Source organism: Crinia signifera, chromosome 2 (assembly GCF_055691185.1).
Source record: "Crinia signifera chromosome 2, ASM5569118v1, whole genome shotgun sequence".
In the NCBI taxonomy this organism is placed as follows: domain Eukaryota; kingdom Metazoa; phylum Chordata; class Amphibia; order Anura; family Myobatrachidae; genus Crinia; species Crinia signifera.
This window is the reverse complement of record NC_139218.1, coordinates 316,711,958-316,727,933: the sequence shown is the minus strand read 5'-3', so window position 1 is coordinate 316,727,933 and position 15,976 is coordinate 316,711,958. Positions and strand designations below refer to the sequence as shown.

The following is a 15,976-nucleotide window of genomic DNA, read 5'->3' as shown; positions in this document are numbered from 1 at the left end:
TCAGCGGCGCTGCCCAGACCCAGGGAGGCAGTGGTGGTTTTTTAAACTCCCCATAAAAAACTCACCCAGTGGGAAGCGCTCCCCCCCCCCCCCCAAAAAACCCCAAAAACAAACCACCACTGAAGGGGTTAATATGGGGGCAGACAGTTGACATCTAAGCCTCTATGGCAGGTATGGGGAACCTTCGGCCCTCCAGCTGTTGTTCAACTACACATCCCAACATGCCCTGCAACAGTTTCAGGATTGCCAAATAGCAAAACCATAGAAAGGCATGCTGGGATGTGTAGTCCAACAACAGCTGGAGGGCCAAAGGTTCCCCATCCCTGCTCTATAGAGTGTGATGCGTAGCTGGAGCAGCTCCATCTAGGGCTGTTTCTTGAGTCTGGTTCCGATGTTATACAGCTGTCTGTAGAGAAGTGAATGCAGGAATAGAATAGGTGAGAGCAGTTATTGCTGAGAGGTGGAAAGTTGGTGATAATGGATTGTGTTACTATTTCTGTGAGGATTGGAGGACTTTAGTGACAATGGGGTATATTCAATGGTCCCGGTGAGGGGGGGTTGTACGGTAAGGATGGCTTATTTTTGGCGAGGGAACGCCATCCTCGCCGTCCAACCCCATCACCGGCCACTCACTGTATGCAATGTTCCAGGGGAAACCATTAACCAGTACAGCGAGGTTCGCTGCAAATGCAGTGAGCCCACTGCATATAGCCATGTACCTCGCTGTTTTGACGGCCGCACTCGCCGTTTCCACCTCACTTTATAGAAATGGCAATTTGGAAGCAGCGAGTGAAGGGGGGTGGTTTGAATACTGAGGTCGGGCTACGACGGTGAGGCACTGCTCGCTGTCATAGCTTGCCTAAACAGCATTGAATATACCCCAATGAGTTTGAAGTAATTGAGAAGAGCGTGCAGGTGATTAGCGTGTGATCCGAGAGAGGGAACTGCGGATAGTCTGGTGAATACAAGACCAAGGCAGTTTCCCTCCTGATCAATAGAGGCATCAGCCCGCTTGCAAAAGCCAAAAGAGGAAGTTAGAGAAATTAGTTTGGGAGCATGAGCAGCGGATTGCAGACTATCAATCGTAATATTGAAATCACCCATAATGATGTTGGAGATGTCACAGGATAGAGGTGAGAGAGCCAGGCAGAAAATCTTCCATAAATTATTCAGTTGCTCAGGTGGGCGATAGATTGCTGCAACACTCTCACTCCTTATAGATAGCATTATAGCTATCTTTATAGATGGATGCAGTAGCTGTAATGCCCCATACCACATGCGGTAACTGATACCACTTTCAGACTGCAAATGCCAGGTCACACCTGGGATAGGGACATGGGTCCATCCCAGGATCGCCCTGGCATTTGAGGTCTGAAAGCTCCGTGTCCGACCTGGATTATTGCCATATCGGTGACATCACACGGGGGGTGGGGCTCAGTGGTGGCCTGTCATCGGGCCGGGAGAGGAGGCAGCGCATACTGTCAATGGGACATGGTTCGCTTGACCTGGGTTACTCGTTCACACTGCACCTTGACCCCGGTCAGACCCGTGTTCAACTCTGGGCATAACGAGGCTTGAACTCCCGAGTTGCTCGACCCAGGGTGGCCCTTTCACACACCGCACCTCGAACCATATTGGTGATGTAACAACCCACCCATAACCCGGGTTGAGAGTACGGTCTGAAAGCCCCCATGCTCAGTGGAACTGCTCAGCACAAAGCGATGCACCAGTGATGTGTGATGAGAGATCTTGATGACTAGATTTATACTACATGCAGTTTAAATCTAGTCCATTAATGGCGACGCACGGGATCGCGCAACACCGTTGCTGGGGTGCCTATGCACAGAGCCAATTGTGCTTAACTTCTAAGCGATCTAGTCAGGGGCTACAATCGCTGTGTGTATGTCGCCTAACACTCTTTCCACTTTGTCTCTGCCCAAAGCTTAGTAGACCCCTATATCTCTCTCCATAATGCCTAAAACATGTTATGAGATATCTGCTAATAAAGCAGTAGCCAGTTTTGTAAACATTTTGTTTACATTTGTGGCTTTGTTTTCTTTCTGAGATGCAGGTAGTAGCTGAAATCTATGGCATTATCCTGCCATTCTGTGAGGGGACAGCTGTAAAATGATTTTGTATATGTATGGCCCCAACTACCGCATTCGTTTAGGGAGCTCAGATGATCTGAACAGCGTAGCACAAAATTTATTTTGGATTCTATTAAAACAAAACAATGAGAATTTGACATGGTGGAGAGGGCCAGCTGCAGACACAGGGCTCATAAAGATGGCAGGAGCTGTAGATCATATAAACAACGAGCTCTCTAAAGCAGGGAAGCAGGCTGTATGCAAAACAGAATAGCTGATGCCTGTCCCACTGTGTGACATGTGAAGGGGCTAATTCATGTTTGTACGCACATCTAATTGCCATTTTCTAGGCTATGGAAATGCAAATGTTAGCAAGTGAAGCTGCCAATCAAAAAAGACAAGGTACCCACCAGAGCTATTGCAAACTCATTTGCAACTACGTACACATTTACAGCTTACGCGCAAAAACAAGGGACATCGGGTCTGCCTGTGGCGGCACAGAGTGGGCAGGGTAGTAGTAACACAGGTGCCATGTTTTTGTTTGCAGCTAACAGCAAATACATGCCCCAAAAACTGCAAGGACAGGCCTGCCTTCTTTGTAACCACACCCCGTTAACACCTCCAAATGGTCACTTCCTGTCAATCACTTTGCCATGAGATCCTCATTGCGAGACGGTTTGCAGCGGCACCTCAGTGTATGCGCATTGCTTAGCAGCATATGTGCAGCCTGACAACCATCAGTTACTTGCGTGAGCATTGGTCACAGCTTACAAACATGAGTTCGATCTCTTACATTAGAGCTAGGGCTTGTTTAAATACACACTGTTATGCAGGTTATGGTCTTAACAGATATTTGTCAGATTCATGTCTACATAAATAATGGTTATTTCCTGAATGACTATTCACGTGTGTTTGACTAATGAGTTCTAACCGTGAGGCACATGGATGCTAAGCAAAGGTGCATTGGGATTGGCAGTCTCCAGATGTACAGCTGGGTCCCCACATGTCTATATGTAATGATGAATCCTTCAGCTCAGTTGGAGGTAGTGGAGGAGGGGTGTATAGCCTTACATAACTGATGCACAGCTGCTGCCTGTGAGTACATCCAGGCCGCAGGGTGAAATAAACGAGGTGAAGGTTCTGTCCCTCATTGGCTTCCAGTGCACGGTGAAGTGGACATCGCATTGACTCCTGTATTGGTAGAGGATGCGGATTTCTAGCTGGTATAATACGCTTTCAGTGTAGTGTTATTATTATTTTTTTTATAGGATCTGAGAATCTTCTATTAAAACTGGAGACTAAAAGAAAACTTTTTTAACACTCTTATTGCTTATTGACGTCTTTACTAGGCATCCTCTGGATTCCCAATTAGTGGAGGAAATTAGCATTTTCCAGAAACGATAACATTTACCAAGCATTTTTCTGGGGAAATTGTATGCAAATCTGTTAATGTAATTAACCCTTTGAATGCCAATATCTCTGTGAGATGCAAAATATGTGCTTAAAATGCCCCATTGCTTCTAACTTCAAATAAAAAAAATTGTAAAAAAAAGATAATTTCCTTTGAGGTAAACATTACAGATGAATGACTGCTTGGCAATCTTCACATCTATGTTAAAAAATTGCTTGATACTCAAAGGGTTAAGTAAACTGTAGCTTTATATTCTACTTCACAGCAGTGATGGGGTGGTGGTGTCCCTAGGCCAGCGGTTCCCAAACTTTTTAGAATCACGGCGCCCTAGAGCATCAAAATGTTTTCAAGGCACCCCTAGGCCAAATGCTTCTTATCGAGAAATTCAGAAAAAATATATAAAATGAAGTGCATTGTGTTTACATGTCACAGTTATCTGGTGAGGGTCAGGATTTGCTTCTGTTTGTCCACATGTGTTATGATTGGCAGCCACCTGCACTGGTTTTGCCTGTTACGTTGTCCATTAATAATATGAATTGATCCCAGTCCACCAACCCAAGGCACCCCTGCAAGTGTCCTGAGGCACCCCAGGGAGCCTAGGCACACAGTTTGGGAACCACTGCCCTAGGCTGTAATCGGAGTACCTGTCCTGTTATAGGCGGCATGGTGTAAATTGAGATGTGAAACAAACTTGCATCTGTAAAGTTTTATTACACCAGTCTTAATCTAAGTAAATACATTTTGAGTATTGTTATTGCTGGGTATTTGGTACCAGCGATTGTCTATAGCATGCTCACTGTGTATTTCATTAATAGGCAAATTAAGATCCTGTTGATGTAGGTCAGATAAAGACCCTCTCATCCGGGATTAGATTAAAATTCATTCTTTTTTTTTTTTTTATATTTCGGAATACTGTTTGCTTATAGAAACAAATAATTACATTACATTGCACGGTTGCTATGAGATGGTTTTCTTTAGCTGTGAAGTAACACGCCTTTTTGTAGCCCTTGTGCTGGATCCACACTAAACGATGTGTGTACCCAGCGTTGGCACGAAACATCACTTTGTCCACAGTGCACTTCAGTGGGATGTATCACTGTCTGCGGCAGTTAAAAGACACGTTGTCGTCCCATCGTGCATGCAGCACGTCCAACACGACGACCCAGGATATGACCAATGAGCGCATGCAATCGTGGGAGTACACTGAGCAATGTGGCTGGTATATTGTTCCGTATCCTAGTGTGTACCCAGCTTTAATGAGTTCATAGATTTTCAATGTTTGATTAGAACAAAGGGGCAATACAATTGAAATGCTATGCACTGTATTAACAATGCAGGTAATGTTCGCAGCCTTGCGATTCCCCCAGATGCTGCTTGCCAAATGCCGGTCTGCCCGCCCACTCCTCGCACGCAGGGTTCGTTGGCACAGTTTGCGAATGGATGTTTAACATTAACATCCATTCGCAGACAAGGGGGAAACGCCCACATCATTCAATGGTTGCCGACCATCGAATGATTTTGTCTCGACATGAACTGGGTGATGTCCTGCGGGAACCTGCGTCACCGGGCAATTACCATGTGAACGCCCAGTGGGCGAATCTCTCGGCCCACTGCTCCCCCGCCTGCAGTCTTGGGTGCAAGTCTGTTTGCCTTGTCCGCCACGCGCCCAGGGTATGCACATGCGCAGAAATGCGCATGCACATTTAAAAACAATGCAAATTTGCAAGCATGTCAATCAGAATAACCCCCATTGTGTAATTGCTGGCTTGCACGCACTAAATAGCCCCTACATGGTGAATTTTACCCTGCATCGAGTTTCCAGGAAAATACACTGTTTTAGGTTACCACATGTACTGGTGATGTGTGCACTCACTGAATTGTCTGTAAAATACGGCCCATAGTGTCTTCTAGAAATTCTAGCTAATAATGAATGGAATAGAAATAGTGATGTTATGCAAAATTATAATTGTGAAGCACATCATTTACTTTGACATGAAAAATGTAAATATAAAGGACTTTATAACCAACTGAACACTTTTTATCATTCCTCAGTGGTCCTAAAAGCAGGCAACTATCTTCAGGTGGCTCAAATACTGAATCTGTTAGAGCCATGTTAAATGCCTGACCTTGACCAGGAAAACTTACTGATGTGGCCGACCCCCATCTTCTTTGTTGTGTGACAGAAGGGAAAGCACTTGCTATGATGATGGTAGGGTAGTAAGGATTCTCCCGCAGGCTGCAGTGCATGTGTGTATGTGACGTGGGCCTCCTTTTACATCATAGCAGAGGAGAAGGGGACAGGAGCTAGAGGCCGGGATGAGCACACGCTGATCCTGGCAGGGATTCAGCCTTGGCCCCCCCTGCCACCACCACATCCCCCTCCCTTCTTCCCCGCTGCGCCTGTGCTAGCTAACAATGCAGCACAATAACCAAGGCAGCCGGCTATCTAAGAGCTTCCATGAAGTGAGAGCAAAGGAGGCTGCAGAGAATAGGTGAGTTGGCAATGACATTAGGGCCTATTTGCTTATGTTGTGTTATGTTTATGGCTTTACAAGACCATCAGAACCCCAGCATTATCATTGCATCATTTCCTCAGCACAGATCTGTCAGCTCTGGATTCTATTTGTATACAAGTGGTGTCCTACCAACTTCTGTGCTGGATACATGTGTGTACATGCTTCTAGTGCAGATACGTTGCTGTACTCAACAATAGGGGGACTGTCATTTATTGCAATTCAACTTTCTATAGTGTGTTCTGGCCCTGCAGCACTGTATAAGAAGGAATTCTGATGAACCAGATCAATTACTAGCTAGATGTCTGTTGTTGTATATGTGACACACTGTAGTCTGTGTGGTGATGAAAGGTAATCAGTAATAGAGAACCATATCTTGTTACTGGATGTCTCATTGTAAATGTTTACTACCTAATAATCTGTGCACCACCATCCTGACAGGATTAAGACCCAAATGTTGCAGCAGAAGCCTTTGTGTGGTTCGGAGCGAATCACCTACTGTTTGTCCTATATAATGCTAGATGTGTGCTTTGTATGTTACTTGTGTATCTATGTGTGCCAGATTCTGCAAACATGAAAACTTTGACTTTAAAATTGAAGATTCTCCTCTGCAGTCACTACTGCTGTATTTGAGCACGGCCCTTCTTCTCATTTTATTATTTCTATATTCATTTATATTTTAGGAAGAGCCAAAAGGAGAGTATATTTAAATGTGAAAAAAACAAAAAAACACTTAATTATCTCCTGGGTTTATGTTCCTGGGTTTTGCGATAGGACCCATATATTATATGGGGATCATTTTATTCTATGTATTGTAGATCCAGCTTAGTATAGGTCATTATGACCTTATAAAATATACTTGCCACAAGTCTCCAGTGTAGCTGAATGGAAAGCCTGGCAGTGCCTAGTAACAGGTCAGGTGCCCACTTGCTGGTTGGCTGAGTTACAAGGCATCATGGTCAAGGCCAGTTGATAGTTTATGTGTGTGTGTGTGTGTGTGTGTGTGTGTGTGTATACAGAATATCTTTCATTCTGTTCATGTTACTGGTGTCCAATGCCTGAGAAGGTATGATTTTGACACTTTAGTTCACTTATGCAGTCTACCTATTAACTTTACAAAGGTTATTTCTTTTCCTTTTGCTCTCATGTACATTTGCTGTTACTGATTACAAATCTGCAGTCCCAGCAAAATACTAGGATTTTTCATCTGTGTTTAGATCTCGGCATTGTTAAGCAATGAAGGGGTAGTGGGTCTGTTCTCTGATGCTCATTTCCTGAATCTACTGCTTTACAGTGACCAGTGTGTAGCTGGTGTGGTTCTAGGTCTGTGATGTTATTATCTGTGAGCTGCACATCTGTTGCAGAGCTTTTTCACATTTGGAGACCGTGATTTAATGTGTAAGTGCCTAAGCAATACCATGATTATGATTGTGCCAGCAGTAATGGTGTCACAGCAGTGGAGCAGATATTTTTCCTCCTAGTAACCAGCATCCCTGTCTCCTGCCTTGCAGAGTCGCACAGCAGTATGCACTGGAAGTAGCTACAGGACTGTTTCACAGGAGAACTTGACAACTTTTTACTTTGATTCATGGTGCAGAGTTTACCCTGGGTGCAGTGCTGCACAGTTGGTGGCAGGCAGGGCTGAGCAGCACTGCAGCAGTTAGTTGCTCTTCAGATGTTGCAGACTCGGCAGCTGGTGATTGCTTTTTGAACCAGTTATTTAGTTGCGTACAGTTGTTTCTGTGTCCCAGTGATCCCTAACCTTGCATTATGTGACTGGTATCTAACAGCATCTGAAAAGTCAGCCCTTTGAGGACACTGCAGTAAGCTAAGCCCTTCATCTACATACTGTCCTTGACTCCCACTCCCAGGTGGGAGTCTGGATTTGTATCTTTTTTTTGTTCTATTTAGAGTTTTGTTATATTAACCAACTGCATCGTAACTGTAAAATACGTTTTATTTTCTATATGTAATTTTCTAGTTCTCATATTGTAGAATGTTTAATCCTTAAGGGGAAATGTTTATTTTAGTGGAAATGTAGTGTGTCAATGTGCCATTGTCCTCATCCCTCCATATATGAAGCACATTAGTCAGTGCTTTACGTGTTAAGCAGAGCAGTGCTGTGTATCTGAGCGCTCTGTGATACGTATACAGGTTCACCTACCCAGGAGCATTGTGTGTGATGCCTACATCTATGAATGCTGGGAACAGAAGGTTCACTGCTACTCCTGGGTTATCCTGTGTCAGTATAGCAGTGATAGGAGAAATCGCTTGGCGCTTCAGCTTTCACACCAGAATAGCGCTTCTGCATATAGACTGCATGTCACTGATAGATTGAAGGTCATTTTGTGAACATGGTTTACATCAGACTATACCAGTGCTCCCCAAACTCAGTCCTTAAGGTACCCTAGCATTACAGCTATTAAGGAAGTCCATGCTAAAGTGACTTAAGTAGTATATATGTGAGTTTGCTGATACCATCTGTACACAATAATGGGTAGAGTTAAAACCTGGATTATTAGGGTGCCCAAACTCTGGTCTGTGATGGGGCAAATGCATTAAAAAAGACCATCATTCTCTCATATAGTTAGTGCTGCTTCAAATATTTAGTTTAGATTTCTCCTAAAATACAAAGCTTCAAAACTGGCGTTGGAAGTCTTTGTAAGCGTACAAGTATGACTGTGAGTGCATCAGGCCAGGAAAATAGACTCCTCCTTACAAAACCATTAGAACCTTTCACTTATACCCAGGGCTATTTTTCAGCAGGCTCCAGCAGGAACTGAGGCCCTTATTCTAGTTCACTCTTTCTGACAAAATATTTCTTAGATGGACAAAACCATGTGCACTGCAGGTGAGGCAGGTGTTACTTGTGCAGAGATAATTAGATTTGGGTGGGGTTTTACACCTGCAGTGCACATGGTTTTGTCCATCTAAGAAATATTTTGTCAGAAACAGTGAACTAGAATAATGACCTCAGTTCCTGCTGGAGCCTGCTGAAAAATAGCCCTGCTTATACCCATTTTATAGCCTGGGTCCAACATGGTTAACTGAACACTGGTTTTAAGCAGTGTCACAGCAGCTCAAAACCCTGTTCACACTGCATTGCTGGTGCTGGGAGATTCCATCATTACCAAGCGGGTATGACCCAGATCACCCTTTACACTGCCCCATTACCCAAGTCCAACCCTGGTAGTTAACTGGGTCAGAATAGCAGGTATCTAAACCTGGTTATTTTTCAGGGATCCTTTTTCCATTGAGCCACAACCTGGTTAGACCCGGTAATAACCTAGGTCATACCTAGGTTATTGTAGCGGTAGAAAAGGAGTATTATGGAAACAAGCAGTGAGCACGCACCTGTTGGTAGAGAACATTGCAAAGGTGATTCATCTTTTAGCCATCACCCTCCTTCACTGCTCAGTAGTACATTGCCTGTGCTCTCTGTACTGTTACATTTGCAGTTGTGCAGTGCCAGGTCCAATGGGATTGCTTTCTGCCACCTTACTAGGACATCTTGCTCTGTTTTGATCTTTCAACATTTTTAATAAAACTGGCAGCTTGTGCTATGGGCTGAAATATTCGGTCAATTGCCCTGCAGGTTTTATTGACATGTTTTGTAAAATTCAATGTCACCCTATATCACCCTTTTGATGACTTTACCTCAGATTTCCATGTTACATCACCTTTAGTCAATGGACAATGCTTTTTTTATTTTTTCCTTCTACAATGATACGCCATGCTATCCAGTACCAGCATCTTTTCTCCCACCATTATTGCTTGTACATTTATGCACCTGCCTGAAACTTGCATCACACAACTCCTCTCTTATAATACTTTATAGATTACCTGGCCACAGGAATATTTGCAGTAGGTGCATCACTTTTTATCTGATTCCAACGGACCAAGATGAGAAATCAAATAAAACGTGTTAAATCGGCGAGTGTGATATTCGCCAAAGGCGTTTGCACAGGGGACGTGTACATGCGCATATTCGCACATGCTGCCACCATCGAAAACGGGTCCTGAATCGACCCTACGATGTATTGTATGCAAATCTGCCACCCTGGAAGCTGCTGGGCAGTTCAAAGGAAATCTTATGCGACTTCAACCTCCGAGAGGTGGCATTAGTGCATGGGGGCCTTCTAAGTTGATAACCGATTGTGTTTTTTCCTAGAAAGCATTGCTTTTGTCTGTTCATGATCCTTCACAGGCAGTGTCGTATTGGTCACTGAGGCTTCTGCCAATCTATTCATAGCAATAACCACTCTTTGCAGTCATGCTTGCTTTTCATAGGCATTTTGCTTTATTAACAAATATAGCTAAAATCCAGGCAACCTATGACTGGCCCAGTCTTCACTGAAATCCATTGGTTGTCTATGCTTGATTACGTACATAAACTATGCTGGGATTTTATATTTTTATTAATTTGTTATGTTGTTATTATATCCTATATATGTATTTATTGTTCATTCTAGCACCCGCTATCTTTGAAAACCCACCCCTGCCTGGGGTGTCACTGTCTGCTGTAGTGCTTCTAGCACAATGTGGTCTGTATATCAGCACTGATATGCAAACCAGACCTGTGCTAGAAACACCACCGCAGACAGCGACACCCCAGGCAGGGAAGAGGAACTGCATGGGTTTTCAAAGATAGCGGGTGCTAGAATGAACACTGTGGGCGGGATGTATCAACATACATCGCCGCCCTTCGCACGGCAGCCACCGCGATGCTACCGCATATGTACTAACATATGCGGCCAGCATCGGGCTGCGGTAACAGAGACCCCCGCGATACCTGTGATGTGGGCTGCGGGGGTCTCCGTCACCTCCCGGCGGCTGCCAGCGTCCCCCTGCGTCTCCTCCTCCCCCCTGAAGCCGGATGTCCTCCCGGCTGTCACACAAGGGGGAGGAGGAGGTTAAAGGAGGACGGGAGGGGGGGCGGCGCGCGGACGGCGGGCGGCGAAAGAAGCCCATAGGCTTCTATAGGGTATCGCCACCCTCTGGGTGGCGAAACCCTGGCCAGCGAAAACGGGGCGAACCGGTGATGATACATAGGAAAATGCGGTAAAACGGGGGTTTTACCGCATTTTCCCTTTAGTACATCCCGCCCCGTGTATTCATTGTTTGTGCTGCATTTATGAACAATGGTACTTACCTACCTCACTTAAAATTTACATCCTTGACAATGAAGGAATTTCCGGCTATCTCCCCTAGACCAGGGTTCCCCATACCTGATCTAGACAAACAGTATTGCAGCTTCTAATCTGTAAGTGGGAATATGTATGCAGTCTGCTCGAAAACCAAAATATTTCTTATTACTGTATCTTTCAGAACATTTATGAGATCGAGGAATATAAACTTTTGGACTGGAAACAATTGCTGTTTTTGTTCACCGGCCCAAAATATTATTCCAGCAATACACACCTGACAGAAGTGAGTTACAGCGCTATGCCTTTGTGGTGCACATTTATGCTGTGCCCTCTCTGCTTGGGCGATACCGCCGCAATCTTATTTGACCATTTTTGAGAGTGAGGATGTTGTTACTTTCTGAAGCATCTGAAAATCCGACCAAGATGGTGGTGCAACATGGGTCAAAGTAAAAGTATTGGACACTTCTGACCGATCTTTAGGCACTGTACAGTGTTACTCTCTGTCCCTGCTGGGTATCATATATCTCACAGACAATGTCTAGGTTGATATGCACAAGGTCAACATTGACAAAAGGTCAACACAAGCAAAAAGTTGACATTGAAAAGGTTGCCACATGAAAATGTCCATATGTGGTTTTTCACGTTTTTTTTTTTTTCTGGTGTCATGCTTCATGCAAATTTACCATTCCCAATTGGAGTCCACGTGAATGGTAAAGTATGAATAATTCCAAATAATATAATTTTTTTGTGTGTGAAAAACTCACGTCAACCTATGGTTGTGTCGCTTTTTTGTCAATGACAATCTAGGGCATGTCGGCCTATACGTATTGTCTGTCAGCAATCCGGTTCCTGTAACTGCCTGTTGGTGGTGGGGCCACGATGAAACAGATTCAATGCAGACTGCTTCATTGATTCTTTCTACTGATCTCCTGGGTCCAAGTGGCTAAAGCATGGGTCCTCAAACTGCGGCCCTCCAGATGCCTTGCCACAGTTTTAACACTCCCTATAGCAAAACTGTGGCAAGGCATGCTGGGATTTGTAGTTTCACAACATCTGGAGGGCCGCAGTTTGAGGACCCATGGGCTAAAGGAAGGGGGGGGAGGAACTGGTCCACTCTCCCAGGAGCCAAGGAGAGCTCCCTGAAATACACAACTCAGTCTCTCTCTCTCTCAACAGTATGTGGGAAAGTATATGCACATGTGAACCAGTATAAATTGTTTTAAAGACCATCCTAATGGGTGACTAAATTGCTGTGTCTGTAACCAGTTAAAAGAAACAGTGGATATCAATTCACTTAACTATGAGAAATGAACAGACCAATGATCGCTTTTTTTCTTAAGTGCTTTTCAGTCTTAATAATGACATCCCTGTCTAGATAATGCCGTTGCCACGCTAGAGCTTATTCCCATGCATCCTTTGGCATGCGAGATCAGTTGGTTACTGTTATGGTTGGGCATCCTGTGATTCTCTGTGTTGCATGCAGGTTTCATATCCAGTAGAAATGCATTCCCTTTCAGACTGTCCTCTTGTCACCGGCACGCTGCATTACTCCGATATGCATAGCAGCAATTACCCAAAGCTGGCCTGTGGTGTAGTACTGTATGTGCTCAGGGTGTCTGCAATGCAGTGTTCTATTTCCTAATTGCACCAATTGATGGAAGGGCAGAGCCAGGTCATCAAGTGACAGTTCTGCTTCACTTTAACCTCCTAGCTGCTAGAGGAATCAATATTTCACGGGCTGACTATTTACTTCACGCACATTCATATGATCATTAGAATGTTCTTCTCTCTCTATTAAATGTGCAGCCCCTGTCCTTGTGTATGGTGCACAGTTAAGGCCCCCATACATTATACAATTTGGTCCCGAAATCAGGTGAAATGAGCCCAAATAACATGTCAGTGGTCCCGTGTGCATTGGGTCAGACCCAGAGATCATACATGCTGCACTTATGATCTCCAGGTGGACCCCCCTCCCGAGAGGAGCGGGATCGTATGCGGTGCATCGCATGCAGAATGCGATCCTGTCCCTGGTAGGGTCCCGGGCGGTTCAAGGGTTATTGAAGGCGACTTCTCCCGTATGGGCCATTAGACCTACACATCTTACTGTAACGGTTTTCTTGCCCCAGTTAGCTCAGGAGAGGGCCCCGTCACATGCAGGTATATAGCAATACCACCGTTCTACATGGGTGCAGGGCAGTTCTCCAATAATATATGTGCTGGACCAGGTTTTGATGAAAGAACAAGAAATGGGTATGGATCATTGGGACAACATGCATTGGGTTGACCACTGATGGTCAACACAAAATAGGTCGACAGGGCTGGAAGGTCGACACAAGTATTAGGTTGACAGTGAAAAGGTCTATGTGAGTTTTCCTGAATGTTGACAGTCAACATGGACACGTTTAAGTTTACCGCATCCCCCTGCATAGCTCGCAGTGCATCGGACACGGTGCCTCGCTGCGATATGTCCATGCCCTAGTGGATGGTAGGGGACGAAATACCGCCTGTCGGCATAAAAAACTCATGTTGACCTTTTGACTGTTGACTTCCCACCCTGTTGACCTTCGCCATGTCGATCTGTTTCATATGTCCACCTAAGCCATGTCGACCTTCAGTGGTTGACCTAATGCATGCCGACCTTCAGTGGTTGACCTAATGACCGTAGCTCCAAGGAATGGTATCACATAACGATGAGCAGCATGGTTGCCAGCTCGATTTCGCTTTCCTCCTCCAGCCCATTGCGTGTAGCAGGAGGAAAATGCAGCATATTGAGATATTAGTGGTTGCGCAGGTTAGTAACTTGCTCAGTAACTATGTACAGTCCGCTCCGCATTCCCTAGCTCTAGCCACAATTCCCCACACGTTACAGACTGGAATTCAGGGGGTGATTCTAATCTGGTCAGTCTCCGGCGTATTCGCACTGGGGACCGATGTTTGCACTCTGCTCATATTCTTATATGCGCATTTGCAGGGCTGCTTTGCGTTTGCACGGGGGAGGGCTAGTATTAAGGTGGGCAGGGGGGCGTTCACTGCAATACATCCATTCGAAATACATTCATTCGAAATGCACTGGGAATGTACGATGGGCGGGCACTCGCTCCTCTGGCGGGCTGCGTTAGTTGACTCCCTTAGCAGCAAATTTACGCTGCTTAGGAACCAGAATCGCCCCCTCATTTTGTATCACATATCCAGTTCATCTGGGTACAGTGGTTCCTCACATTCACTGGCTTTACCTTGTCATCTCCCCTCCTCTCCTCTCCATGGCCCTTATTCTGATTGATGCGGACTTTACCGCGTACTTACGGATCGCGTCTTTATGACGTCTGCGCATGCGTGGAGAACGCTACGCGCATGTGCCACGCATTGACTCCGTACCAGTTCGGGCAAATCCCGTCCAAAACTGTTCGCCGCTATCAGTCGGGAAATAGGGGCGTATTATGGGCGTCATGCGGAATGACACATGGGCGTAGTTTCAAAGTGGGCAAAACGGGGCGGAAACATGGGCGGACACGGGGGAGTACACTTATGTTGGGGGGCGTACATTCGGAAACCACTCCGAATGCACGCGATGAAAAAAGGGCAGAAATGTGCGGTGTCCACAAGTGTACTATTGCTTTGCGGACACCACTCGTTCATGCGGTAGGCGAACGTACGCCTAATGACTACAACCATTAACACCTGAACCCAATAGAATCTACTCCTTTACTCATTACTCACTAATAGGCCGCTTGTCAGTGCTTTAATTGAAACCATTGCTGCTTCAAGGAACCCGTACTAAACACCCACATATGCTGTACTTGTCAGACACTTTCAAACTGCTAACAATGGACATGACAGAATATTAATACTAGCAATACACATGTGTATTTGACATGTACTCATGAAACCACACATTTTGGGTAAAGTAAACACATTTATTTATATTCATGTCACAGTCAATGGCAGTGTGATGCAATGACCATAAAATAATACATACAAACAATAAACAACATGGCAGGAATGCCGCAAAATAAATAATAATACAAAACAAATATAATTGCACACAGATGGACTCCAGCACCTCCTATGTGCCACTGCACATGCAGCCAGTGGGAAATGATGAGGCTGCTGGCCCTTCTACAGCAGGGCAAGCTGCACCTGACCATTCAACAGCAGGGCACCCTACACCTGGCCCTTCTGCAGCAGGCCAACCTGCAGCTGGCTCATATGCACCATCAGCAGAATCATTTGGAACACAACCGGGGACTTCACAAGATAGTACCATGGCCATCACTTCAAGTACAGCTGACAGTAATGCCAGGCAAAAGAGGGCAACAGGGGAACCACAAAGGACATATGAAGCAAGGCCTCAGCTGGTTCCCCTCAGCACGTGATTGGACACAAGAAGCTGACACACACAGCACAATGGAAGATTTGGGAACACATAACGGCAGAGATTAATGCAGCCACAAGTTCATTTCCGACCACGTTTGGCCTTGGTAGGCTCCTTGGCCTGTGCAGCAGCTCTTCGGGGACGGCCAGATGCTGGGGCAGGTGGAGCAGATGATGTGGAGGGGTTGGCTGGTCTACCCCTCCTGCCAGCAGGGAGTGTTGCCGCTGGTAATGCACCAGAAACGGATGCCATTAGGACCCTGTTGCTGGTAACCAGCTCCACCATAAGCTCATTATGGTGGAGGAGGAGATCATTTTGGCGGGTGGCTTGCTCGGCCAGCACCTGAGCACTTGCAGCCATGGCCTGCATGCTCGCAGCCATGGACTGCTGGGTGCTGACCAAGCTCGCCAGGATCTCCTCGGTCCTACGCACCCGTTCTGATGCCA

At 45.5% G+C, this 15,976-nt stretch overlaps 1 protein-coding gene across 2 annotated transcripts in view; it reads left to right on the top strand.

Moving 5' to 3' along the window:
* NCKAP5L (NCK associated protein 5 like) overlaps positions 1-15,976 on the top strand; it is an 87,867-nt gene that overhangs the window by 36,544 nt on the left and 35,347 nt on the right. Inside the window, exon 1 of one of the 2 annotated variants that reach the window (XM_083169045.1) lies at positions 5,838-5,990. The exons of the other annotated variant lie outside the window; for it this stretch is intronic. The gene's annotated coding sequence lies outside the window, so the exon portion shown is untranslated. Of the gene's footprint in view, positions 1-5,837; positions 5,991-15,976 lie in introns of those variants that run through there. 2 annotated transcript variants of the gene reach the window in all.